The sequence below is a fragment of the Hemitrygon akajei genome, chromosome 8, assembly GCF_048418815.1.
Source record: "Hemitrygon akajei chromosome 8, sHemAka1.3, whole genome shotgun sequence".
NCBI lineage: Eukaryota > Metazoa > Chordata > Chondrichthyes > Myliobatiformes > Dasyatidae > Hemitrygon > Hemitrygon akajei.
Genome location: NC_133131.1, coordinates 102,335,964 through 102,361,754, shown reverse-complemented (window position 1 = coordinate 102,361,754; position 25,791 = coordinate 102,335,964). Strand labels below are relative to the sequence as shown.

The 25,791-nt window shown below is 40.4% G+C and overlaps 1 protein-coding gene across 1 annotated transcript in view; it reads left to right on the top strand.

Moving 5' to 3' along the window:
* LOC140732124 (band 4.1-like protein 4B) overlaps positions 1 to 25,791 on the top strand; it is a 354,588-nt gene that overhangs the window by 47,941 nt on the left and 280,856 nt on the right. The window lies entirely within an intron of this gene.

The following is a 25,791-nucleotide window of genomic DNA, read 5'->3' as shown; positions in this document are numbered from 1 at the left end:
GGTAAAAATTACCGGAAGTTAGAAATCAATGCTCATGCCATCAAGCTGATGTTACCCAGAAGGAATATGAAGTGTTGCACCTCCAATCTGAGAGTGGCCTCATCATGGCAGTAGAGGCAGCCATGGACCGACATGTTGGGATGGGTATGGGAATTGGAATTGGCCAGTGGAAAATTCTGTTCGTTGCAGATGGAGTGAAGATGTATGACAAAGTGGTCCCCAAATTTGTGTTGGGCTAGAGAAGCCATATTGGGCCTTCTGGATACGGTAGATGACCCCCATAGACAGGTGAAATGTTGTCTCAACTGGAAGGACTGTTTGAGGCACTGAATGGAGGTGAGGGAGGAAGTGAATGGGTAGGTGTAGTACTTCTGTTTGCAAGGATGTGCCAAGAGAGAGATTAGTGAGGAGGGACAAAAGGGCAAGGGAATCATGGAAGGAGTGATCTGTGCAGAAAGTGGAGTGTGTGGTGGGGGGGGGGGTGCGGGATGAGGAATCCCGTTGAAGATGGTGGAAGTTGCAGAGAGTAATGTGCTGGATGAGTAGGTTCATGAGTGGCAGGTGAGGTCAAGAGAAATTCTAACCCTGTGAAGGACATGGAATAATGGGGTTAAGATGGATTATCTGAGAAATGGAAGAGATGTTTTTGAGGGCAGTATCAATGGTGGAGGAGGGGAACCCCTCTCTTTGAGGGAGGACATCTCTGATGTTCTGGAAAGGAAGCATTCTCCAATGTGTTTTTAAAATAATTTGTTATTGAGGATAGACAGTGTTTAAGAATAGTGCTTGTTATTTTGCAGTTAGCATTGAAGTAATGGCACTTATTGTTCAATGTACTTAAGCTTGCCTACAGATTTTCTGTAAGCTTTGAGTCTGAGATTTGTGATGATTAGAGAAAACAGAACAGCATCCTTCACAGGAATCTGGGACCTCAGTGAAAAGGGCAAGCAAAGGCATGTGTCATCAGTGAATCAGATCATAAAAATCTGTTCTGGAAAGGTCAATTACCATGTATAAATTGATGTAGAATCAACTACTGAGAGAACAATAAAAGATATAAAAGAGTACAGAGACAGAAGCAAAATGTTAAAGAAATTACTTTATTTAAATTGCCATCTTTGAGATGGCAGTTATTAGGATTCACAAGTATTAAACATACACTTGCAGTAAATGGAGTATCAGAATCAGGTTGGCAAATGTCATGAAATTTGTTCTTTTGTGGCAGCAGTACAATGTAAAGCATAGAAGTTTCTGTAAGTTGCAGAAACTAAATGGGGCAAAAGAGGAATAGTGAGGTTATGTACATGGATTTATGATCACTTCAGCAATCTGGCAGAGGGAAAGAAGCTGTCCTTAAAACATTGATTGTGGGTCTTCAGGCTCCTGTGTTTCCTTTCCAGTGGCAGTAATGAGAAATGGGCACATGCTTGAATAGTGAGGGTCTTTAATAATGGGTACTGCCTTCTTGAGGCGCTGGCCTCAAGAAGGTAGTAAACGTGCTCGTTGTTGGGGAGAGTTGTGCCCATGATGGATCTAGCTGATTCTACAACCCATTGTATGTAGCCTCTTTCCATTTTGCACATTGGAGCTTCCACACCAGTCAATGAGTCACAATCAGAATTCTCTTCATCGTATATCTGTAGAAAATTCTTAGAGTCTTTAGTGACACACTAACTCTCCTTAATCTCCTAATGAAGTGAGCAGCCAGAGGTCGTGGTCCCATGTCAGTACCAATGACATGGGTAGGAGGGGTGATGAGGTCCTGCAAAGTGAGTTCAGGAGTTAGGTACGAAGTTAAAGGACAGGTCTACATGCTAGTGAGTGCAGAAATAGGAACATCATACAGTTCAGCACACTGTTAAGAGATGTTGCAGAAGGGAGGATATCAGTTTTTGGAATCATTGGGCTCTCTTCCTAGGAAGGTGGGACCTGCACAGAAGGTTTTGCACCTGAACAGGTGGGGTACGAATATTCTAGTGGGAAGGTTTGCTATGCTGCATCTGGTGGGGGTGGTGGAGAAATGTGTTGTTAAGCCTACATGTAAAGTCAGGAATCAAAAGTTTGAGCAAGGTGGGACTAATGTTCTGAGCTGCATATATTTCAATTCATGGAGTATTGTAGGAAAGACGGATGAGTTAAGAGCATGGGTCAACAAGTGGATTTATGACATTGTAGCCATTAGTGAGACCTGCTTATGGGAGGGGTAGCACTGTCAGCTCAATTTTCCGGGGTTACGTTGTTTTAGCTGTGATAAAGTGGGAGGGATTAAAGGGAGAGGGGTGTTATCTATAGTTAGGGAAAATGTCATGACAGTTCAGGCAGGATAGATTGGAGAGCTTGTCTAGTGAGGCTTTATGGGAAGAAATGGGGAATAAGAAAGGTATGACCAGGTTAATGGGCTTATATTATAGACCCCCTAACAGTCCATTGGATTTAGAGGAGCAAATTTGTAGAGAGAGCGCAATCTGTTGGAAGAAACGTCAAGTGGTAATAGTAAGTGATTTTAACTTTTTATAGGCAGGAACTTCCATCCTGTAAAATCGCTGGATGGGAAAGTGTTTATCAAATGTGTTCAGGCCCCAACTAGAGAGAATGCGATACTAGATCTCCTATTAGGGAATAAGACAGATCAGATGATAGAAGTGTCTGTAGGGAAACACTTTGCATATAGTGATCATAATGCCATTAGTTTCAAGGTAATTATGGAAAAGGATAGGTCTGGTCCTTGGGTTGAGAATCTAAATTGGAAAAATGCCAATTTTGATGGTGTCAGAAAGGATCTGGCAAATGCAGATTGAGACATGCTGTTTTGTGGCACAGGTGTACTTGGTAAGGAGCAGACCTTCAAAAGTGAAATTTTGCGAGTACAATGTTTGTATGTTCCTGTCACAATAAAAGGCATGGATAGTGGGTTCAGGGAACCTCGGGATTTCAAAAGATATTGAGACCCTGATTAAGAAAAAGAAGAGGTGCCCAGGAGGTATACGTAGGCAGGAACAAATGAGGTGTGTAAGAAATGCAAAAGAACATTTAAGAAGGAAATCAGGAGGGCTGAAAGAAGTCACGAGGTTACTTTACCAGAAAATGTGAAGCTAAGGGCTTTAACTGATATATTAAGAGGAAAAAGATAGCAAGGGACAAAATTGGTCCTCTGGAAGATCAGAGTGGCAATTGATGTGTGGAGCCAAAAGAGGTGGGGGAGATCTTAAATGGATTTTTTGCATATATTTTCACGGGAAATGGATACTGTCTATAGAAGTGAGGTAAAGCAGCTGTGAGGTCGAGGATCGTATGCATATTACTGAGAAGGAGATGCTTGCTATCTTGAGGCAAATTAGAGTGTATAAATCCCCAGGGACTGACAAGGTGTTCCCCTAGACCATGTGGGAGTCTAGTGAAGAAATTTCAGGGCCCTAGCAGAGATATTTCAAACATCTTTAGGTGAGTTGCTGGAGGATTGGTGGATAGCTAATATTGTCCTATTGTTTAAGCAAGATTCTGAGTTGAAACCAGGAATTATAGGCCGGAGAGCCTAATATTAGTAGTAGGAAAGTTATTGGAAGGTATTCTAAGGGATCGGTATTTAAGTATCGTATTTGGATAGACAGAGACTGATTTGGGAGAGTCAATATAGCTTTGTGCATGGTAGGTTGTGTCTAATCAATCTTATAGAGTTTTTTGAGGAAGGTACCAGGAAGGTTGATAAAGGGAAGGCAGTGGATATTGTCCACATGTACTTTACAAGGCCTTTGGGAGGTTAATCAGGAAGTCTGTTAGTATTCAAGATGAGGTAGTAAATTGGATTAGACATTGGCTTAGTGGGAGAAACCCGAGAGTGGTAGTAGACTGTTGCCTCTATAACTGGAGGCCTGTGACTAGTGTTGTGTCACAGGGATCAGTGCTGGGTCTGTTATTGTTTGTCATCTATACTAACACTCTAGATGATAATATGGTAAACTGGATCAGCAAATTTCTGATGACACCAAGATTGGGGGTGTAGTGGACAGCTAGGAAGATTATGAAAGTCTGCAGTGGGATCTGGACCAGCTAGGAAAATGGGCTGAAAGTGACAGATGGAATGTAATGCAGACGAGTGTGAGTGTTGCACTTTGCGAGGACCAACCAGGGTAGGTCTTGCATGATGAGTGGTAGGTCACAGACCACTGTGGTAGAGTGATCTGGGAATACAGATCCATAATTCCTTCAAAGTGGCATCACAGGTAGATAGGGTCATAAAGAAAGCTTTTGGCAGATTGTCCTTCATAAATCAAAATATTGAGTACAGGAGTTGGGATGTTATGTTGAAATTGTAGAAGATGGTGAGTGAGAAATTGTTGCAGCACCATTCAACCAGATTTTAAATATTGCTCCTATATGCTGATTCATCACCAGCTTTGATTTAGCTTCCAGTCAAAGAACTGTGCTTTGATCCTGCATGTTTAATTGACCATATGCACCTGTCAGAATTTGCAAGCCAATGTATTGCCTGTTATGAGTATTGCTAGTCTTATTATTCTTAGACAAAATGCATGTCATTGACTGTATTTACATTTGGTTGGAAAGTAAAATTTGATTATCCTCAGTTTTGCTTAGCCCACTGCCATGCAGTTTATTTCATAAAACAGCATTAGCGGTTTGGAACTGGTCCTGGTGTCATCTATGGTAAAGGGGGCTATGGGAACATGGTATTGGAAATTAGACTTGCATGGCTCCATTTTTCTGCCATGCACTCTTTCCAGTTTTGGGTTACTGTCGGAACCCTCCATCGCATTTTACTGAACTCCAGTATTCTGTTATCAATCTTCCACTTTTCACCATGTTACTGAAACTGAAACAAAGTGTATCTAAAAATGATCTCTTAACTGTATTATGAAATCTAGTCTAATCCATTTTGAGTTGATTGTAGATTTAGGACTGTAGAATGTTAAGTACTTGCACATGGCAAGTCTATTTAAAATGATTGGATTTGGGTATTAGATTAATATACAAAATCCTAGTTTGAGACTGCTTCTTTTGGTTAAAATTGTTTTAAAATCTGCTTTTGGAGTATTATAAACTGAGTGAACATTAAGTTGCTGCCTAGCCTTATTTTAAGCTAGAATTGACACTCTGCAGTTATTTCAGATGGCAGGTAGCAAAGTTGTTGATCTGCAGTATTTGTACAACAAACAAACTGTGAGGTAATCACCAATTTGGAAGTATTTTGAAGGTCAGGGAGTGGTTCAGTGTGAGACCCAATAAAAATTTCAATATTTAACAAAGTTATGTTTAGTAAATTGACATTCCTAACCACATACTTTGCTATAGTTCTTGGCTTATTTTGCCAGCTAGAAAGCTTGTTATCAGCTAAGATTCTTCTGGAATGTTAATAGAATCAGAGTAACTTAAAGCAATGTATTTAATTATTTCTTGGAGAAAATGAGCAGTAGAGTCACATTGGTTGTACCCAAGGGGCTTTCATGCAGAGATTCAATGTTTTCCTCCACAGCAGCCTTCTTCGTACAGCCTGTAAAAGCAGACAAATTGGTATCAAGGGGAAAAGGAGAAGAATGTACCTTGAAGATATCCTGTTTATTTTCATTGAAGTATCTGTTCTTTTTATGTAACTTGCTTCTATTAGGAGAGACTATTCAGTACCCCAAAGTGCAATGTGTTAGACTTGTGGTACCATGGAGTGAACATACTTTTGTAAAAGAATGTATGAATATCTGAGATTACATGATTGATTGCTGATTTGAAGTTTGGATAAATAATGTTCTCACCTCAGTTCCCTTCTGCAGTTTTGGATTTTGGCTGTAAAGACTAAGAGGCATTGGAACATTTTATTAGCTCACAGTTCTCCCACACATCACTGCTTCAAGGTGGACTGGACCTGTAAGCCACATATGAGGCAGAACCAATTTTGATTGAAGGATGAACATCCGAGATTACTGGTATTGATGCTAAATCTTACGGAAATCAAGAACATGTTTAAGATGGGTGAATAAATAAAGTTTGTTGAATGGAATTAAGAGTTTCATAGGAAAACAAAACAGGCGAAAGTAAAGCTATTTACTGAAGTACATTTGTGCATTGTACTAATAACGCAGACAAAATGCTGGAGAATCTCAGCAGGTTAGGCAGTATCTATGGAGGGAAGTGAATAGATGACGTTATGGACCAAGACACTTTATCAGGATTGGAAAGAACGAGGGTAGAAGCTGACCATTTATGCAAAATAAATATGATTTGCTATGCTTATAATTTAGATTCTGAATTGCTTTAGATTCTGAAATGTACTAATTTGGGCTCATTTTTATCCTTGACCCCCATTATTACCTCTCCAGCATCATTTTCCAGTGGTCAATATCTGCTCTCACCTCTCTTTTACCCTTTATGTATCTGAAGAAACTTCTGGTTTTCTCTTTAATATTATTGGCTAACTTACCTACATATTGCATTTTTACCTTAATGACTTTTTTAGTTGCCTTCTGTTGGTTTTTAAAAGTTTCTGAATCCCAAACAGTAGCATGGATATTGGGTGCAAGTTGAATAGGGAGTTAACATTGGCATGTGGCAAAGGTAATGTCGCAGTAGTTATGGGGGATTTCAACATGCAGGTGAAATGGGAGGATCAGGTTGGTGCTGGACCCCAGGATAGGGAGTTTGTAGAGTGCCTACGGGATGCATTCTTGGAACAGCTTGTACGAGAGCCGACCAGGGACAAGGCTATTCTGGATTTAGTGTTGTGTGATGAGCAGGATTTGATAAGCGATCTTGAAGTAAAGGAGCCATTAGGAGGTAGTGACCATAATATGATAAGTTTTTATCTGCAATTTGAGAAGGATAAGGGCAGATCGGAGGTGTCAGTGTTGCAGTTGAACAAAGGAGACTATGGAGCCTTGAGGGAGGAGCTGGCCAAAGTTAACTGGACGGATATCCTAGCAGAAAAGTCAGTGGAACAGCAATGGCAGGTATTCTTGGGAATAATGCACAAGGTGCAAAATCAGTTCATCCCCTGGAGAAGGAAGGATTCGAAGGGGGGAAAGGGGCCACAGTGGTTGACAAAGGAAGTCAGAGATTGCATAGCATTAAAAAAAAAAGGAAATATGACAGAGCTAAGGTGAGTGGGAGGACAGATGATTGGGAAATTTTTAAGGAACAACAGAACTTAACTAAAAAGGCAATACGGGGAGAAAAAATGAGGTACGAACGCAAGCTAGCCAGGAATATAAAGGAGGATAGAAAAAGCTTTTTTAGGTATGTGAGGAGAAAGAAGATAGTTAAGAACAATGTTGGGCCCTTGAAGAATGAATTGGGTGAAATTGTTATGGGAAACAGAGAAATGGCAGAAGAATTTAATAAGTACTTTAGATCTGTCTTCACTAGGGAAGACACAAGCAATCTCCCAGATGTATGGATGGGCCAAGGACATAGGGTAACAGAGGAAATGAAACATATTGACATTAGGAAAGAAACGGTGATGAGTAGACTAATGGGACTGAAGGCTGACAAATCCCCAGGTCCAGATGGTCTGCATCCTAGGGTACTAAAGGAGGTGGCTCTGGAAATTGTGGATGCATTGGTAATCATTTTCCAATATTCCTTAGGTTCAGGATCAGTTCCTGAGGATTGGAGAATGGCTAATGTTATCCCACTCTTTAAGAAAGGAGGGAGGGAGAAAACAGAGAACTATCATCCTGTCAACCTAACATCAGTAGTGGGGAAGATGCTAGAGTCCATTATTAAAGATGAAATAGTGGCATATCTAGATAGCAGTGATAGGATTGGGCCGAGCCAGCATTGATTTACCAAGGGCAAATCATGCTTGACTAATCTATTGGAGTTTCTGGAGGATGTGACCAGGAAGTTAGACAGAGGAGATCCGGTGGATGTAGTATACCTCGATTTTCAGAAGGCATTTGATAAGGTCCCACATAGGAGATAGGTGGGTAAAATCAGAGCTCATGGCATTGGGGGGAAGATATTGACGTGGATAGAAAACTGGTTGGCAGATTGAAAGCAAAGGGTAATGGTGAATGGGTGTTTCTCGGAATGGCAGGTGGTGACTAGTGGGGTGCCACAGAGCTCGGGATTGGGACCACAGCTGTTTACGATTTACATCAACGATTTAGATGAAGGCATTGAGAATAACATCAGCAAGTTTGCTGATGATACTAAGCTGGGTGGCAGTGTGACATGTGATGAGGATGTTATGAGAATTCAGGGTGACTTGGATAGGCTGAGTGAGTGGGCAGATACTTGGCAGATGATGTTCAATGTGAATAAGTGTGAGGTTATCCACTTCGGGAGTAAGAACAGGAAGGCAGATTATTATCTGAACTGTGTAGAGTTAGGTAAGGGAGAAATACAAAGAGATCTAGGAGTCCTTGTTCATCAGTCACTGAAGGTGAATGAGCAAGTGCAGCAGGCAGTGAAGAAGGCTAATGGAATGTTAGCCTTTATTACAAAGGGAATTGAGTACAAGAGCAAGGAAATTCTTTTGCATTTGTACAGGGCCCTGGTGAGACCACACCTGGAGTATTGTGTACAGTTTTGGTCTCCAGGGTTAAGGAAGGACATCCTGGCTGTAGAGGAAGTGCAGCGTAGATTCACGAGGTTAATTCCTGGGATGTCTGGACTGTCTTACGCAGAGAGGTTAGAGAGACTGGGCTTGTACATGCTGGAATTAAGGAGATTGAGAGGGGATCTGATTGCAACATATAAGATTATTAAGGGATTGGACAAGATAGAGGCAGGAAATATGTTCCAGATGCTGGGAGAGTCCAGTACCAGAGGGCATGGTTTGAGAATAAGGGGTAGGTCATTTAGGACAGAGTTAAGGAATAACTTCTTCTCCCAGAGAGTTGTGGGGGTCTGGAATGCACTGCCTCGGAAGGCAGTGGAGGCCAATTCTCTGGATGCTTTCAAGAAGGAGCTAGATAGGTATCTTATGGATAGGGGAATCAAGGGATATGGGGTCAAGGCAGGAACCGGGTATTGATAGTAGATGATCTGCCATGATCTCAGAATGGCGGTGCAAGCTTGAAGGGCTGAACGGTCTACTTCTGCACCTATTGTCTATAATCCTCTAACTTCCCACTAATTTTTGCTCTATTATATACCCTCTCTTTGGCTCTTATTGTGGCTGAAAATTGAGCTGACATTTCTGATTCTTGGCCCATTTTCAGAACTGGAGGGAAGATAGTTAAAATGTTATTTATTTTCAGCAAGTTTGAAGACAGGGAAGGGACAGAATTGTTGAGAAAAAAATTGAGAAAAGTGTGATGGTGGGAAGTTGGACTGATTAAGTAATGAGTGGGCAAGGCAAAGGTAAATGGCAATGGGACGAAAGGAGCAAGAAATAAGAATATCTGGATGCAATACTGTGAGCAGTGACTATGACAAGAAATTGTTAAAATGCGTAATATAAACTGGAAACTTCTAATTAAAAGACAATTTGATATTCATTGAATTTGTTTGAAACAATGTAGGTTAATGGACCAAACAAGTAGAGTGCCAGAGAACTGGATAATTCAAAAGATGTTGAACACCGCCCCCCCCCCCCCCCCCAAATTCCCTCAACCTTATGGCCAGCCCTCAATAATCCCTTAAGTCATTGGACCAACCCCATCCCATGAATCCCTTCACAGCAAGCTGAAGGTCAATGGAGGAGCAAGTTCAATTGATAGTTTCAATCAAACATTAGTCACATTCGTTCATATGTGAAATAATCTTTATCTCCTGCCATTATAAGGGCATTAATTAGTGTTAAGATGAACTTGCAGTTCAAAGGCACCTTCCTTTTTCCATGCTTTTTCCCAGCCTTTAATTAAATTCAGTATTTATTTAAAGTTGGAAGGCCAATAGACAAGTTGGTTTCATTCTGAGTTTTCTAATAATGACTGTGCAAACAGTTATCAAAATTGTATAGGGCCAAAAATGTAAGAATAAACTCTTGTTTATACCCTGGGTACAGGGTATCAAAGGAGTTGAATGACTTCAGACCTGTTGCCTTGACGTCGCACGTTATGAAGACCATGGAGCGGCTGATAATACAGAATCTGAGGCCACAAACCAGGCACGCCCAGGATCCTCTTCAGTTTGCGTATAAGGAGAAGATGGGAGTGGAGGATGCTATCACGTATTTGCTGCACAAATCACTCTCTCACCTAGAGGGGGTCAGTTGTGCTGTGAGGATTACATTCCTTGACTTCTCTAGTGCCTTTAACACCATCCAGCCCAAGATCTTAAGGCACAAACTAACGGAGATGGGAGTAGACTCTCACATGGTGGATTGGATAGTGGACTACTTGACAGATAGACCTCAGTATGTGCGGTTGGGAGACTGTAGGTCTGACACGGTGGTCAGCAGCACAGGGGCGCCGCAGGGAACCGTACTCTCTCCGGTCCTGTTCACCCTGTACACATCAGACTTCCAATATAACTCGGAGTCCTGCCATGTGCAGAAGTTCGCTGATGACACGGCCATAGTGGGGTGTGTCAGGAATGGACAGGAGGAGGAGTATAGGAAAATGATACAGGACTTTGTGATATGGTGCAACTCAAACTACCTGCGTCTCAATATCACCAAGACCAAGGAGATGGTGGTGGACTTTAGGAGATCTAGGCCTCATATGGAGCCAGTGATCATTAATGGAGAATGTGTGGAGCAGGTTAAGACCTACAAGTATCTGGGAGTACAGTTAGACGAGAAGCTAGACTGGACTGCCAACACAGATGCCTTGTGCAGGAAGGCACAGAGTCGACTGTACTTCCTAAGAAGGTTGGCGTCATTCAATGTCTGTAGTGAGATGCTGAAGATGTTCTATAGGTCAGTTGTGGAGAGCGCCCTCTTCTTTGTGGTGGCGTGTTGGGGAGGAAGTATTAAGAAGAGGGACGCCTCACGTCTTAATAAGCTGGTAAGGAAGGCGGGCTCTGTCGTGGGCAAAGTACTGGAGGGTTTAACATCGGTAGCTGAGCGAAGGGCGCTGAGTAGGCTACGGTCAATTATGGAAAACTCTGAACATCCTCTACATAGCACCATCCAGAGACAGAGAAGCAGTTTCAGCGACAAGTTACTATCGATGCAATGCTCCTCAGACAGGATGAAGAGGTCAATACTCCCCAATGCCATTAGGCTTTACAATTCTACCGCCAGGACTTAAGAACTTTTTAAAAGCTATTATTAATGCTTTTTGAGATAGTGATTTAGATGCATATCATATTTTTTTACTGAGTTAAGTATTGTATGTAATTAGTTTTGCTACAACAAGTGTATGGGACATTGGAAAAAAGTTGAATTTCCCCATGGGGATGAATAAAGTATCTATCTATCTATCAATGATAACTAATGTTTCGATGACAACTCTGTCATCCTCTTGAAGGAAAATGGCAGAGTTTGTCATCAAAGCTTCGATTATAATTGACACCTGTACCCAGCTGTAAGCCCGAGAAGAGTTTATTTGTCAAATACTCTGGGAAAGCACTAGATTCTTTTTTCAGTCCTAATAGATTTTGAATGAAATTTTATTTCAACTGTAATATAACTGGATATTATTATTACAGAATTTGAAAAGAGTTAGATCTTCAATATGATTTAATTGTTGAGTTAAATGCCTCTAATCTAATACACTATGTATTACAAGATGTATTCTAACAGATTCTTGTAAGGATATTTGAAGATTCATTATTACCATTAGGTGAAAATCAACATGTTGTGGCGACCCACTTCCTAGCACACTCGAACCGGCTCACAATTAGCCAGCGTGCAGGCACAAAGGCTAGGTCCGCAACAAAGAGAGAAAAGCCTGCGGGGGTTTGTGAGTACGTGTTTCTTGGAGCATCCGCGCCCGGGGGGGGGGGGGGGGGGGGGATGAGGGAGGCTTTAAAGCAAGGCTGTGAAGTTCAAATAAAATTAACTTTGACTGCAGTTTACCGACTCCATTACCATTAGGTGAAAATCAACATGTCACTATTTTCATTGGAGGTGAATTGGTAGCAGGCCGGTAAACAATGGGTGCATCCCAGCATAACCTGGTAATTTTGCCTCTCAGTAGTTATTTACGTTGATTAATATTTATGATGATTGATAGGGGTTAAAATTTCAGTTACTCTTCAGCCCTTAAACTGTCCAGGAACATTGATCTAATGTTTATAAGCCTATTACATCCCATGCTGAGATTACAGGTGTCCCCGCTTTATGAAAGTTAGCTTTACGCCACTTTGCTTTTACAAAAGATCTACATTAGTACCTGTTTTCGCTAACCGAAAGAAATCCAAAGAGGTTTTTCGCTTTTATGAAAAAATGTGCCGCTTTAAACTTTAGTTTACCCTGAAAAAGACGACCATGACTGTGAAGCCTTGCACGGCCAGGTGTGTGGGCATGTGTGTACGTTCCGATTTTTTTTCTCTACAAATTGGTTTTTGTGCTATTTGATATGATTTGGTAGGTTATTTTTTGGGTCTGGGAATGCTTAAAAAATTTTTGTCATATAAATTAATGGTAATTGCTTCTTTGCTTTAAGCCATTTCGGCTTATGAAAGGTTTCATAGGAATGGTCTACTTTCGGATAGTGGCAGAAACCTGTACAATATTAAAGATCATCTTTATTTGTTACATTACATCAAAATATATTTTGCATCAGTGACCAACATAATTTGAGCAAGTGTCATCATGCCTCTAGCATGCTGACAACTCACTAACCCAAACTTGAATTGTACATCTTTGGAATGTGGGAGGAAGTTGGAGCACCTGGAGGTCATGGTAAGAACATGCAGACTCTTCACAGGGAGTGGAGTGAATTGAACCTCAGCTGGTGATCACTGGCTTCGCAAAGATGTTGAAAGATACTTGATACATTATCAGAGCTTTGTTTTGCTGGATTTAAATGGCTCACCTGTCAGCTTTAACTAGATAAATTTAATGCATTATACAAGGCATGAGGAAGTACTACTTTGAATTACCCTGTGCTCCTGTTTCCTTTTTGCTTGGAGACTAATCTTGATACAGTCCACTTTCTTTCAGTGGAAACCTAGAAACAGCAACTCCATATCATGATTTCACTCAGAGCTTTGTTCAGAATTCCTGGTACAAATCTTCAATTTGCCAAATAAAATAATACAATGGTGAAGAATAAAAGAAAAGAACTGATTGCAGTATTGGTATATCAAACCACTAGTTAGCTCAGCATGCAGATGCAATATTCTAGAAATATTCATGATAGTCTAATTTCAGGAAAGACTTTTGGATAAAAGAAGAAGCAGAAATCTTGTTGCAGGAATACGCCCCAGTGTCTGGATGAAATATGTTTCATGTAGGGTTGCCTTGGTGATGTGGCCAGATTCAATCATAAGGCTGTTTGCAAAGGCAGCTCAAGGATTTTTTGAAGTAGTTTTATTTTTCACTAAATCAAAAATAAGATGTCTGATATGTCTGATATCTTCTGTTCATAAATGTATTCAGGTAAAATATTTTAATTAGATTTTAATATTTATGAAGGAATTGAGAAACTGGCTATCTAATGTGCTTGGCAGTATTTAATTCTATTTTATCGACCATAAAATGCAAGAAATGATCCTTTAAGTCTGTGATGCACTGTTTTAATTAGCTGCAGTAGTATGGGTATTGTTAAGTGCACATTTTCATTGTTGGGTTTTTCATCAGCTTTATTTCATTGCTATAATCTTGCAAGTGTTCCCTTATCAATATCCACTTCAAATTCCTGTAAGTTTATGCGTTTAATAATCTTGCAGTTATTTTAAGTCTGAAGCTCCATTTCATGTTATTATTTTCAGCACTTGGATGTTTGACATTGAACAACTTCCCTGATTCTGTATGACACTCAGCATTAAAGCACAAAAATATGACTGTTCCGCATGTGTTAGCACCACATGTGTGCCGAATAAGTTGTTGTGGAGATTTTTTTCAGTGAGTCATCAGAGTTATAAGTGCTGTTTTAGAAACAAATGGGTTCAGGCAGCAGTTATGGAAAAAGTTGGAGACATGTAACCATTAAAGCACGCTAAAGAGGACAACACTTGGAAAGAATTCACAGAACAAAAACACAATTGGAGGTTAAAAATACCCCTTGATGATGAGAAAGTTATTCATCTTTTTTGTTTACATGTAACGCAAATAACTTGTTGGATCTTCTGTTTTATCCATTATGCCACTTTCTGTGTATTCCAGCATTTTGTTTCTATTTCAGATTTGCGGTATATGTAGCTTTTTGTTTTTGTGAAATCATGAATGGTGCCAGTTGCCTGGGTTTGATGCTGGGAGGGATGAAATTTGGTCGTGTAAATGATGGTGATTCCAAAGTCAGAAGTACTACAAGAGGCTGTGGTAGTGTAACAGTAAGTGTAACGGTTTACTGCACCAGTGGTTGGGATTCACTTCCTGCTGAAGGAGTTTGCCCTGTGACTGTGTGAATTTCCTTTGGCTGCTCTATTTTCCCCTCTCAAACATTCCGAAGATGCATGGGCATGAAGTGTGGGCATGCTTCGTTGGCATTGGAAGCACAGCAACACTCTTGGACTGTCCCCCGCACATCCTAGACTATCGGTCGTTGATGCAAACAGCATATTTCACTGTATGTTTCGATGTGCATGTGACAAAGCCAATCTTTTTAAAAAATCTAGTATTAATGGGTAATGGATGAAAATGGATGTTAATGAATGATTGCACAGAGAACTTGAAGAGAGTGCTGTCATAACCGTGTTATTGTGGGAAATTGGTCAATATGGGAATTTGTCATTTTGTGGATATCAATTTGAAATTCAGTTCAGTATCCTAAATTTAATGGAAATTTTACTTGTGATAAAATTTGGTTTTGGGCAGTTACTTTGTAAGACACCTGTTGTTGATAGCTGACAGTTAAGCCCTCAATCATCTGTAACTGGTGAAATGTTAGAGGATGTTTGCAAGGGACTAGCCCAGGACTTGTGAACTTGCATGTGGTTTAAAAGAAAAACGAAAAACATTGTTGTTGATTTGGATTGATCATGGAATGAAACTTAGCAGAATATCGATTTTGTCAGTGTGGGGACTTAGTGCAGGATGAGGGAGTTACTGCTTTATATTTGTAATTTTTGTTCTGATTCATGGGAAGTATAAATAATATGTATTTGCATTTTATCAAGTGATATTGCGTTAGTGTTACTCCTTTTTTAAAAGAAGATCTCTTGCCAAATCAGAAGTGAATGGAAGTAACATCAGCTATTTTTAATAGATAAACTACTGCCTTAAGATTATTAAGTGATTTGAAACCTCAACTATTTCAATTAGTGTGATGGATAGAGGCAAGGCAGGGCATCTCAAATCTATTAAATGCTTATCTTTTACTGTGTTAGGAGAGCTAACTCTATAGAAAGGTTGTCAGTTTGACAAACTCAAGCTTCACATTTCAAAGCCTGTGCTGAAGCTGGCACCTTGTAAATGCATGCTGCAGCAATCTTTGTGGCTAACACAATTAAGGAATTGTTTGTTATCCTGCATTGAAGCATTTGTGGACAAATAGAAAAGTAGTGACCGGTTGAAATCCATGTTGTCAAAGTGAGTGTGGCAGCATTGATAAAGAGTGGTTGCTGATCGTCCTGGATGAAGTGCCAGTGTGCTTAGTGCTAGAACCATTCTTTATTCTGATGTATGTCACTAGTTTGTTTTCACATAAGGTACAGCTTAAAAAATCTAGATGAGTCCAGGCATAAATTGTGGAATTGATGGTGTTGAGCCTGGGATGGCACAAGTGAAATAGTGAACTTTGATGGTGAATGAATAAACTCTTCTCTGGCTTCCAGCTGAGTACAAGTACCAATTATAACGAATGTTTTGATGACAAACTCAACCATCTTCATAGGGATGTTGCCTGATGCCTGATGAAGATAGCAGTGTTTGTCATCAAAAGGTTGCTTATAATCAATACCTGTACCTGGCTAGAAGCTTGGAAAGAGTTTATTCATCATGTACACTGGGAAAGCACTAGATCTTTTTTGAATGGTGAATGACTATCGTCCAGTAGCACTCACATCTATGGTGATGAAATGTTTCAGAGGCTGGTCATGTATCACCTGGACACTACGGATACCTTTATCAGGATGCTGTTCATTGACTATACCTCAGCATTTAACACCATCATTTCTATTCTCCTGATTGAAAAGCAAAAGAAACTGTTCCTCTGTACCTACCCCTGCAATTGGATCCTTGACTTCCTAACCAGAAGACTACAATCTGTGCAGATTGCTAATAAAATCTCCACCTTGCTGACAATCAATATTAGTGCACCTAAGGAATGTGTGCTTAGCCCACAGCTCTACTCTCTGTGTACCCATGACTGCAGTTCGGCATAGCTCAAATGCCATCTATAAATTTGCAGATGAAACAACCATTGTTGGTAGAATCTCAGATGGAGAGTGCGTACTGGACTGAGGTATACCAACTAATTGAGTGGTCTCGCAGCAATGACCTTGCACTCAACATCAGTTGAGACCAAAGAATTTGGTTATGGACTTCAGAAAGGGTAACTCAAGGGAATACTAATCAATCCTTGTAGAAGGATCAAAAATGAAGAGAGTGAGCAATTTCAAGTTCCTGGGTGTCAATATCTCTGAGGATCTAGCCTGGTCCCAACATATCGATGCAACTAGAAAGAAGGCAAGACAGTGGCTATCTTTCATTAGGTGTTTGAGGAGATCTGATTTGTTACCTAAAACATTCAAACTTCTGCAGATGTACCGTGAAGAGCATTCTGACTAGCTGCATCACTGTCTGGTATGGGGTTGGGTAGCTACTTCACAGGATCGAAAGAACCTACAGAGAGATGTAAAAAAAAAAGTCAGCTCCGTTGTGGGTACTAGTCTCCATAGTATCCGAGATGTCTTCAAGGAGCAGTGCCTCAGAAAAGTGGTGTCCAACGTTAAGGACCCCCACCATCCAGGACATGCTCTCTTCTTATTGTTACATCAGGAAGGAGGTATAGAAGCCTGAAGGCACACATTCAGCGATTCAGGAACAGCGTCTTCTTCACTGGCATCTGATTTCTAAATGGCAATTGAAACCATGAACACTACCTCACTACTTTTTATTATAGTTTTTGCACTACTTATTTTAACTACCTAGTATATACATATACTTAGTGTAATTCAGCTTTTTTACTGTTGTACTGCTGCTGCAACATTAACAAATTTTATGAAATATGCTGGTGATATTAAACCTGGTTCTGATTCAACATTAAAAAATACAACTGATGTGTCTTAGTTAAAAGAACAATGTCTTAGAAGACAAGGAGTATTATTAAATTTAATGATTTGCTTAGAGACAGAAAGCAACTATCTTTCAGTTACCCAAAAATATTATAAAAGTTACATTTTTATACTGTAGGATATGTGGGATTATACATTTTTGATTGTAGTTTACATCAGTAATTTAGCTGTAATTCAATTTTTAGCTTATGACCCTGCAATGCACTCCCAAGCTATCAAATATTAAATCATCCATCTTGAAAAGTGGTGTATCAGCAGTGTATCTAGTATGTCAATGAGATCACCTCTCTCTCTCTTCTGAACTCTAGTAAATAATTGCCTCCTTGACCTAATTTCATAAAGTTATCCTGCAGTACCAAGCATCAGTATGGAGAACCTTCAAAGCAATAAGAACTGCACAAAGTTCTCCACTGCTCAAGGTCCTTCATAAGTGTAACATCTGATCCCTTTGTGTATTGGTATTTCAAGTGAAAGTACTGTTGTGTCCGTGCAACTACACATATCACTTAAATAAAAGCACGCATACGGGACATGGCTTTAACTGGTTTATTCACATTGCAGCGAGGGGGGAGAGAGAGAGAGAGCAGAATGTGCATAAATAGACAACAGATTAACGTGCATGCGTAGACAACAGTCCATAAATTACACTTCCTCCCCCTTTAGATTAATGCAACATAAAACTGTATATGTACAAAATATTCAATTTCCCTTTCATAAACTATATTCCAAATAAACAAGCTTTCACAGTAATGGTCCATGACTAACTTCACTATACTAAAGATTTAGTCTTTTGGGTGGTGCTCTGTTTCTTTCAGGATAGCGCCTCTGGACCTGTGGAGTGGCACCAGGTTTGGGTGGTTTCTTGTCTAAAACAATGCTCTCGGTTGCCTGTGCCACATTGCTCTCAGTGACATGATCATCCCTGAGAGGTAAGTCCGGTGGCTGTAACGTGTCAAGTCTCATTGGATGCAGTTGACTGGTGTGTGTTCTTCAGTTGAGCATCAAGTATCTGGTCCACATGACATCTCCTTGTATGATTTCCAACATCCATTGTGTACATCAGTGGTTTAGTTCTTGTAGCTATCCTATTGGGTGTCCACTTGTCTTCTCGGTAATCAAGTGCTGGGACTTCCTGCCCAATCTTGAAGTTCCTTGCTGCTTCACTTGGAAACTAATTGAACTGTTTATCCTGCACTTCCCTCCGTAGATCTGGTTCCAGGAGGGATATGTGAGTTCTCAAATTCCTGCTCAAGAACAGCATTGCAGGTATTTAATTTGTCGTCACATGATCAGAGTTCTGAAATTGTCCACCTTGTGCTGTAGAGAAATGTCCTCCTGGTCTGTAGTTTTAATGGACTACTTAAAGGTTTGGATAAACCTTCCAGCTAACCCGTTCGTTGTTGGATGGTGAGGAGCTGTCTTGAAAGGTCTGATGCCATTTTTCTTCATGTCTGAATTCTTCTGACGTGTATTATGGTCTATTGCCACTCATAATTTGTTCAGGTAGTCAATTCTGGTGAAAATAGTCCTCAGGGTAGAGACAGGTGGTTGACTTCACTGGTATAATCTCAGGTCACCTTGAATGAGCATCTTCAGCAATCAGAAACATGGAGTCAGTGAATGGACCAGCAAAGTCCAGATGCACTCTTTGCTATGGTGACAACAGCTATTCATGTGGGTGTAATGGTGCCTGTAGGGGTGCATTTTGAACTTTGTGGCATCCCAGAAGCTTTTGGCCAAGTCTTCAGATTGTTTATCTATTCCTAGCCAGCACATGTAACTTCGTGTGAGACTCTTCATCTTGTCTGTACCCGAGTGTTCTTCATGCAGATTATCTAAATGCTATGTAGTTTAGAGTGAACCGTAACGCAAAATCCGTACATCAGCTTTCTTTGATATTCTCTGAGTTGGTCTTGTCTTGCTGAGAACTCTGGAAACATAGGGTTACCATGAGCTGGCCATCCATGCATGGTGATGTCATAGACTTTAGGCAATGTCTGGTCATTCCTGGTTTCTCTTTGTATTTCCGAATTTGTTACTGGTGCCTGGTCTACCAATGCTGTGTGGAACACTTTTTTTGCTGGGTCACAGTATGAAGAATTTTCTTCTTCAGTTGCCAACAGTGAAAGACATGACAAGCCATCAGCATTTCTGTGTTGTTTGGTACCCTTGAACTCTATGGAGTGGGCTAGAAGTGGGCTCCTAGGAACAGTGCCCAAAGTTGTAACTGGATAGCAGGCATCACTGGAATTCCCTTCCTGGGATTGAAAAGGGACACAAGGGGCTGGTGATCTGGTCACTAGTGTAAACTTTTGTCTGTAGAGGTAGTGGTGGAACAACTTTATTCCCCATACTAGACTAAGGAAATGTCAATCAATCTGCATGTAGTTGCATTCAGTGCTTATCAATGATTTTGAAGCAAATGCAATCAGATGTTCAGATTCCTATTTCATAATATGTGACAAAATGGCTTCAATGTCATAAGGAGATGCATCGCACGCCAGTCTGATGGGTAGTGATAGGTCATAATGGGTGAGCAGTTCATCTGAGGTTATTAGTCTTTGTTTCCTTGAATGCTCTTTCACATCTTTCTGACCATTCCCATTTTTCCCCTGTCTGCAACAGTGCATTCAATGGGTACAGCACTACAGCAATGTTCGAGAGAAACCGGTGGTAGTAGGTCACAAGACCCAAGTATGTCCTGAGTTGTGACACATTTTCTGGTTTGGGAGCCTGGCACACTGCTTCAATCTTCTCTTATGACTTATGTAAGCCCTGCTTGTCAGTAACATGTCCCCAATATGAGATTCCATTCTTGAAAAGTTCACATTTCTCTCTCTTTGCACGCAGAGCATACTCAATCAGCCTGATAAGGCTTGACCAAGGTTCTGGAAGTGCTCTTCATCATTCTTGCCAGTTATGATGATATCATAAAGGGAACATTGTGTTCCTGGGATGTTTTGGAACACTTAGTCCATTGCTCTTTGTCAAGTTGCTGGAACTGATGCGACGTCAGAGGTGAGACAATTGGGAAGGACCACAGTTCAAGGTTCATCACCAGCAGGAGTGGGAGGGGTCGGGTGGGGAGGAAAATATCTTTCATCAGCATTGTGGATAGATGAGTCAACATGGTGCCCCAAGAGTGGCTGGAAATGTATATACCGTAAAGAAACTTCGGTAAAAGAATTAGAGTCAACGCCTGGATGTTTATTGTTAATAATTTTTATTTTATTGTAAATAAGTCTTTAATCCTTGCCTAAAGTTTGAGTCAATGAATGGTTTATTGTAAACATCTTAAATTTGAATAGGAACAGAGAGCCAACACATAATTTATTGTAAATAACTTTATTGTATAAGGACTCAGATTTAACGAATGATTTTTTCTATGTAAATAACTTTATTTTGTAATATTCCTGAATAAAGTATTTTTGAAGAAAAAAAAATAAATTATACTGTAACAGTCCCTTGTGGGTAATTGTGAGGAACTTCCTGCTTGACTCCTCAGTCTTCATTTGCAGATAGGCATGTGACAAGTCAATCTTAGAAAACCTCTCTTTTTGTGTGTGGGGAGTGGGGGTTTTTGGGGTCATTTGTGCCTGTTCTATCTTTGTTTTTTTGTGCAGGGAGGAGGGATTTGGGGATTGATGGTCGTGATGCCATTCTTTACTTTCTTGCCTTTGTGGCTATCTGGAGAAGATGAATTTCAGAGTTGTAGTAGTGGACAGCTGTTGATCCCAGGGGATCATCGGTTTGTGCCTTTGGTTGGACTGTGTCCACTCCAGGGCGCAAGCCTGGGTGGGAAGATTTGAAGAACCGGCTGTTGCCCATGCAGCAGGCTCCCCCTCTCCACATCACTGATGTAGTCCAAGGGAAGGGCAGGTGTCGATTCAGATTAGCACCAGTGCCATCACAGAGGTTGCCAGAATGAAGCTGTAAACAATATCAAACTGCTTTAGGGACCCTAGCTCCAGATTTATTCCTCGGGCTTTACTCCTGAAGCCTTTCCCATGGGTGGGTATGGCCGCAAGGCAGTGGAGGTTTAAAGTCAGTTTTCCTTTTCTGAGGCGGGCTGTCATCCAAGGCTGACGAGCCCCACTTGTAGTCCACCTTAGCCCCTTCTCTTGTCAGTGGAAACAGTTTCACCAGGCCAGGCCTAGTAGCTGAGCCACACATGAAGGCCAAGAGTTGGACTTGGTTGTCAGAGGCTGTTAGAGTCACATACCATTTGGAGCATTTTATAGGTAGTGGGAGCTTATCCCCACTATCACTCTGGCTATGACAACCTTAGGAACCTTCAGAGTTCTATACTTTGCTAATAAAATGAACTTTTGAACCTTTACACTGTTGTGCAGTTTTACAAGAAAATTAACTTGGCAGGTTGTTCCAGACATCTTGGAGAACTTGCTGCAATTCTTCTGCAGATTTTAGCTGTTTTTAGCTGCTTCTGTCTCTCTAGGTAATCCCAGACAGCCTCGAAGATGTTGAGATCAAGGGTCTGTGGAGGCCATACTATCAGAAACAGAAAAAATCTAGGGTGTACAGTAAGACTTTTGCAGTCTTGTATGGCTGCATGGATATTGAAGCCAGATTCATGCAATAGGTGTAAAGTATTCAATCACACTTCCCATTTTATGTGTTCTTCAGACCAATGAAGATATGAAAGGAAATTCAGTACAATTTAATATTGTACAAATTTCAATTCGATGAAGTGTGAGTACTTATTCCACAAATTGGAAAATTACTGAATAGGGCTCAAGAATTTGAAGAACAATTAAAGAAGTTATAAGAGCATGTAACATTGTCATGGATGGTAGTTGAGGAAGGGATTAATGCTCATCTCACTGCCTTTGAAGAAACAGTGAAAGCTATCAAACAATACACTGTATGCAGGTTAGTGTGATTCATTTCAGATTACAGTACCAAACTGTCAGCAATGATTAAATGGAATCCCTCTTCCATGTAAACTTCTGTAGTTCTATATTACTGTGACTCTGAAAGAGATACTGTACATTGTGCAACATCTGGATTTCTGATGGGTTTGTTTTGTGGCACGCTTATCACTTTAGAACATAGAACATAGGAAATCTACAGTGCACAATGGCACACAATGGTGTGCCGACCATGTAACCTACTCTAGAAGCAGCCTAGAATTTCCCTACTGCATTTCCCTATTTTTCTAAGCTCCATGTACCTATCTAAGAGACTCTTAAAACACCCTATTGTATTCGCCTCTATCACCTTCGCTGGCAGTGAATTCCATGCACCTACCACTCTCTGTGTGAAAAACTTCCCTCTGACATCCCCCTTGTGCCTACTTCCAAGCACCTTAAAACTGTGTCCCTTCTGTTAGCCATTTCAGCTCTGGGGGGAAAACCTCTGGTTATCCACACGACTAATGCCTCTCATCCTCTGTCGCTCCAAGGAGAAAAGGTCAAGTTCACGCAACCTATTCTCATAAGGCATGCTCTCCAATTCAGGCAACATCTTTGTAAATCTGCTCTGCACCTTCGCTATAGCATCCACATCCTTCCTGTAATGAGGTGACCAGAATTAAACACAGTACTCCCAAGTGGGGTCTAAATAAGGTGTTGTATAACTGTAACATTACCTCATGGCTCTTGAACTCAGTCCCATGTTGATGAAGGCCAACACACCATATGCCTTCTTAACAACACTGTCAAACTGTGCAGCAGCTTTGAGTGTCCTATGGACATGAACCCCAAGACCTTGCTGATCGTCCACACTGCCAAGAGTCTTGTCATTAATATTATATTCTGTCTTCAAATTTGAACTTCTGAAATGAACCACTTCACACTTACCTGGGTTGAAGGCTATCTGCCACTTCTCAGCCCAGTTCTGCATCCTATTGATGTCCCACTGTAACCTCTGACAACCCTCCAGACTACCCACTTACTAACCCACCCTTCTACTTCCTCATCCAGTTCATTTATAAAGGTCAAAAAGAGGAGGAGTCCCAGAACAGATCCCTGCAGAACACCACTGGTCACTGTCCTCCAAGAAGAATACGAACCATCCACAGCCACCCTTTGCCTTCTGTGATGAAGCCAATTCTGGATCCACAAAACAAGGTCTCCTTCAATCCCATGCATCATTACTTTCTGTATGAGCTTTGCATGGGGTACCTTATCAAATGCCTTTCTGAACTCCATATACACTACATCCACTGCTCTTCCTTCATCAATGTGTTTTGTTACATCATCAAAGAATTCAATCAGGTTCGTAAGGCATGACCTGCCCTTGACAAAGCCATGCTGACTATCCCTAATCAGATTATGTCTTTCCAAATGCTCATAAATCCTGCCTTTCAGGATCTTCTCCAGCAACTTGCCTACCACTGAAGTAAGATTGACTGGTCTATAATTTCTTGGGTTATCTCTACTGCCTTTCTTGAACAAGGGAACAATATTTGCAACCTTGCAATCCTCTGGTACTTTTCCCATCCCAAATGATGATACAAAGATCATTGCCAGAGGCTCAGCAATCTCCTACCTCACTTCCCACAGTAGCCTGGGGTATATCTTGAATATCCTGGCAACTTAACAAACTGAATGTCTTCCAAATGTTCCAGCACATCCTCCATGCACATGTTTCTACTCTCATTCCTGATTGGTCCTATTCTCACATGGCTCATCCTCTTGCTCTTCACATACTTGTAGAATGCTGTGGGTTTTTCCTTAATCCCGTTCGCCAAGGCCTTCTCATGGCCTAGTTCTCTTAATTTCATTCTTGAGCTCCTTCCTGGCACCTTTGTAATTTTCTAGAGTTCTAGCCACCTAGTTTCTTGAACCTTTTGTAAGTGTTTCTTATTAACCAGATTTTCTGCATCCTCTGTACACCATGGTTCTTTTATCCTACTATCCTATTCCTGCCTCAATGGATCATTGATGTCCAATGTCGATGGAATAATGTCTGAAATAAAAATAGAAAAAGCTGAAAATACTGTAAATGGATATCATTATATCAGAATTAGTCAGTTTGATGCAAACAGAAAAAGAAAATGACCTGAAATTGCTGGACATAAAGAATATCTATATTAATCTTTATTTTTGATCTCAAGCACTGCCTGTTTTGCTGGGCAATTTTTAACATGCTCATTTTTGTTTTAGCATTCAACAATAACTTTGATCTGCATTTGACAGCTTTTACATGTCCTATTATTTGTTTGCTTTTCTGTAACTTCCCCCATTAACATACCAACCAGATGGCTCCATAAACAGTGTAATCTCCCAGGCAACTCTGACCTCGCCCTATCAGACATGCTCTCTTTGTGCTGTACATCCCTTCTCTCTGGAACTGCCACCACCCTGTTTTCTTGTTTTCCCTGCTCTCATGAAAGGTCTCTGATCTGAAAAGCAAACTGTCTCTTTGGATTATGCCTGACTTGCTGAGTGTTTCTTATTTTTTTAACATCTATTTTGGAGATGACCTGTCGTTTGGCTATCAATCCAGTTTGTAGACTTGATCTAAATGTGGTAAACCAATGAATGTGATTTTTATGTACTTACCTTCCATTCACAGCAAATTGTTTGATTTTCATGATTTGTATGCTCTGCCTAGCCTCCCAATTCATTATTGACATAGAGCATTCAACAACTACTCTGTTCTGAAACAGTGTGTAAGAGTCAGCCTAATTTGGATGAATGCACATCAAAAAGTCTTATTCTGGGAGTTTAGTATTTAAAATAATTTAATTGAAGGATAATAGAGACCATTGTTAAAGTGAATAATTCAAGATATTTAGATTAAAAAGTGATGCAGATATGATCAGAGCAATTTTGTTGCATAATCTGCATTCATGTATGCCTTTGTATGGAAATGTATTAATTTTAATGTCATCATATTTCATTATTCTGTGGCAAGAGTTAAGAAAATTGCTAATAAGAGGAATGTTGGGGCTGTGGGATTAGACAGTCATTCCCGTTTAACAGATGTAGAGTACATGAGAAATAGTCTGGATAATTTAGTACTGCGGTTCCAACCCAATGGAAAATTCATTGCCTTTCAAATTGGCAAGGCAAGAGGAATGAATAATAATGCAGCCTTTGGGCTAAAAAAAGAAAACAAGTGATAAGCTGAATTTGATAAGGGAATATACTGCCTGTACAATAATTGCGAGTCAGAACCAAAAGAAATGTTGTACTTTGTGTGTGATGGTATTGGGTTTGCTGACTATGATGTTCTAAAACTCAAAGGAAGACCTTAAGTCCTATCCAATATAAATAGCCACCCGTACTCTTCCTAAAGGAAGGTTATATTGTAACTATATAACCATAGAACAGAGTGATCTAGGAATAATGGTGCATAGTTCCCTGAAGGTGGAATCTCATGTGGATAGGGTGGTGAAGAAAGCTTTTGGTATGTTGGCCTTTATAAATCAGAGCATTGAGTATAGGAGTTGGGATGTAATGTTAAAATTGTACAAGGCATTGGTAAGGCTGAATTTGGAGTATCGTGTACAGTTCTGGTGACCGAATTATAAGAAAGATGTCAACAAATTAGAGAGAGTACAGAAAAGATTTACTAGAATGT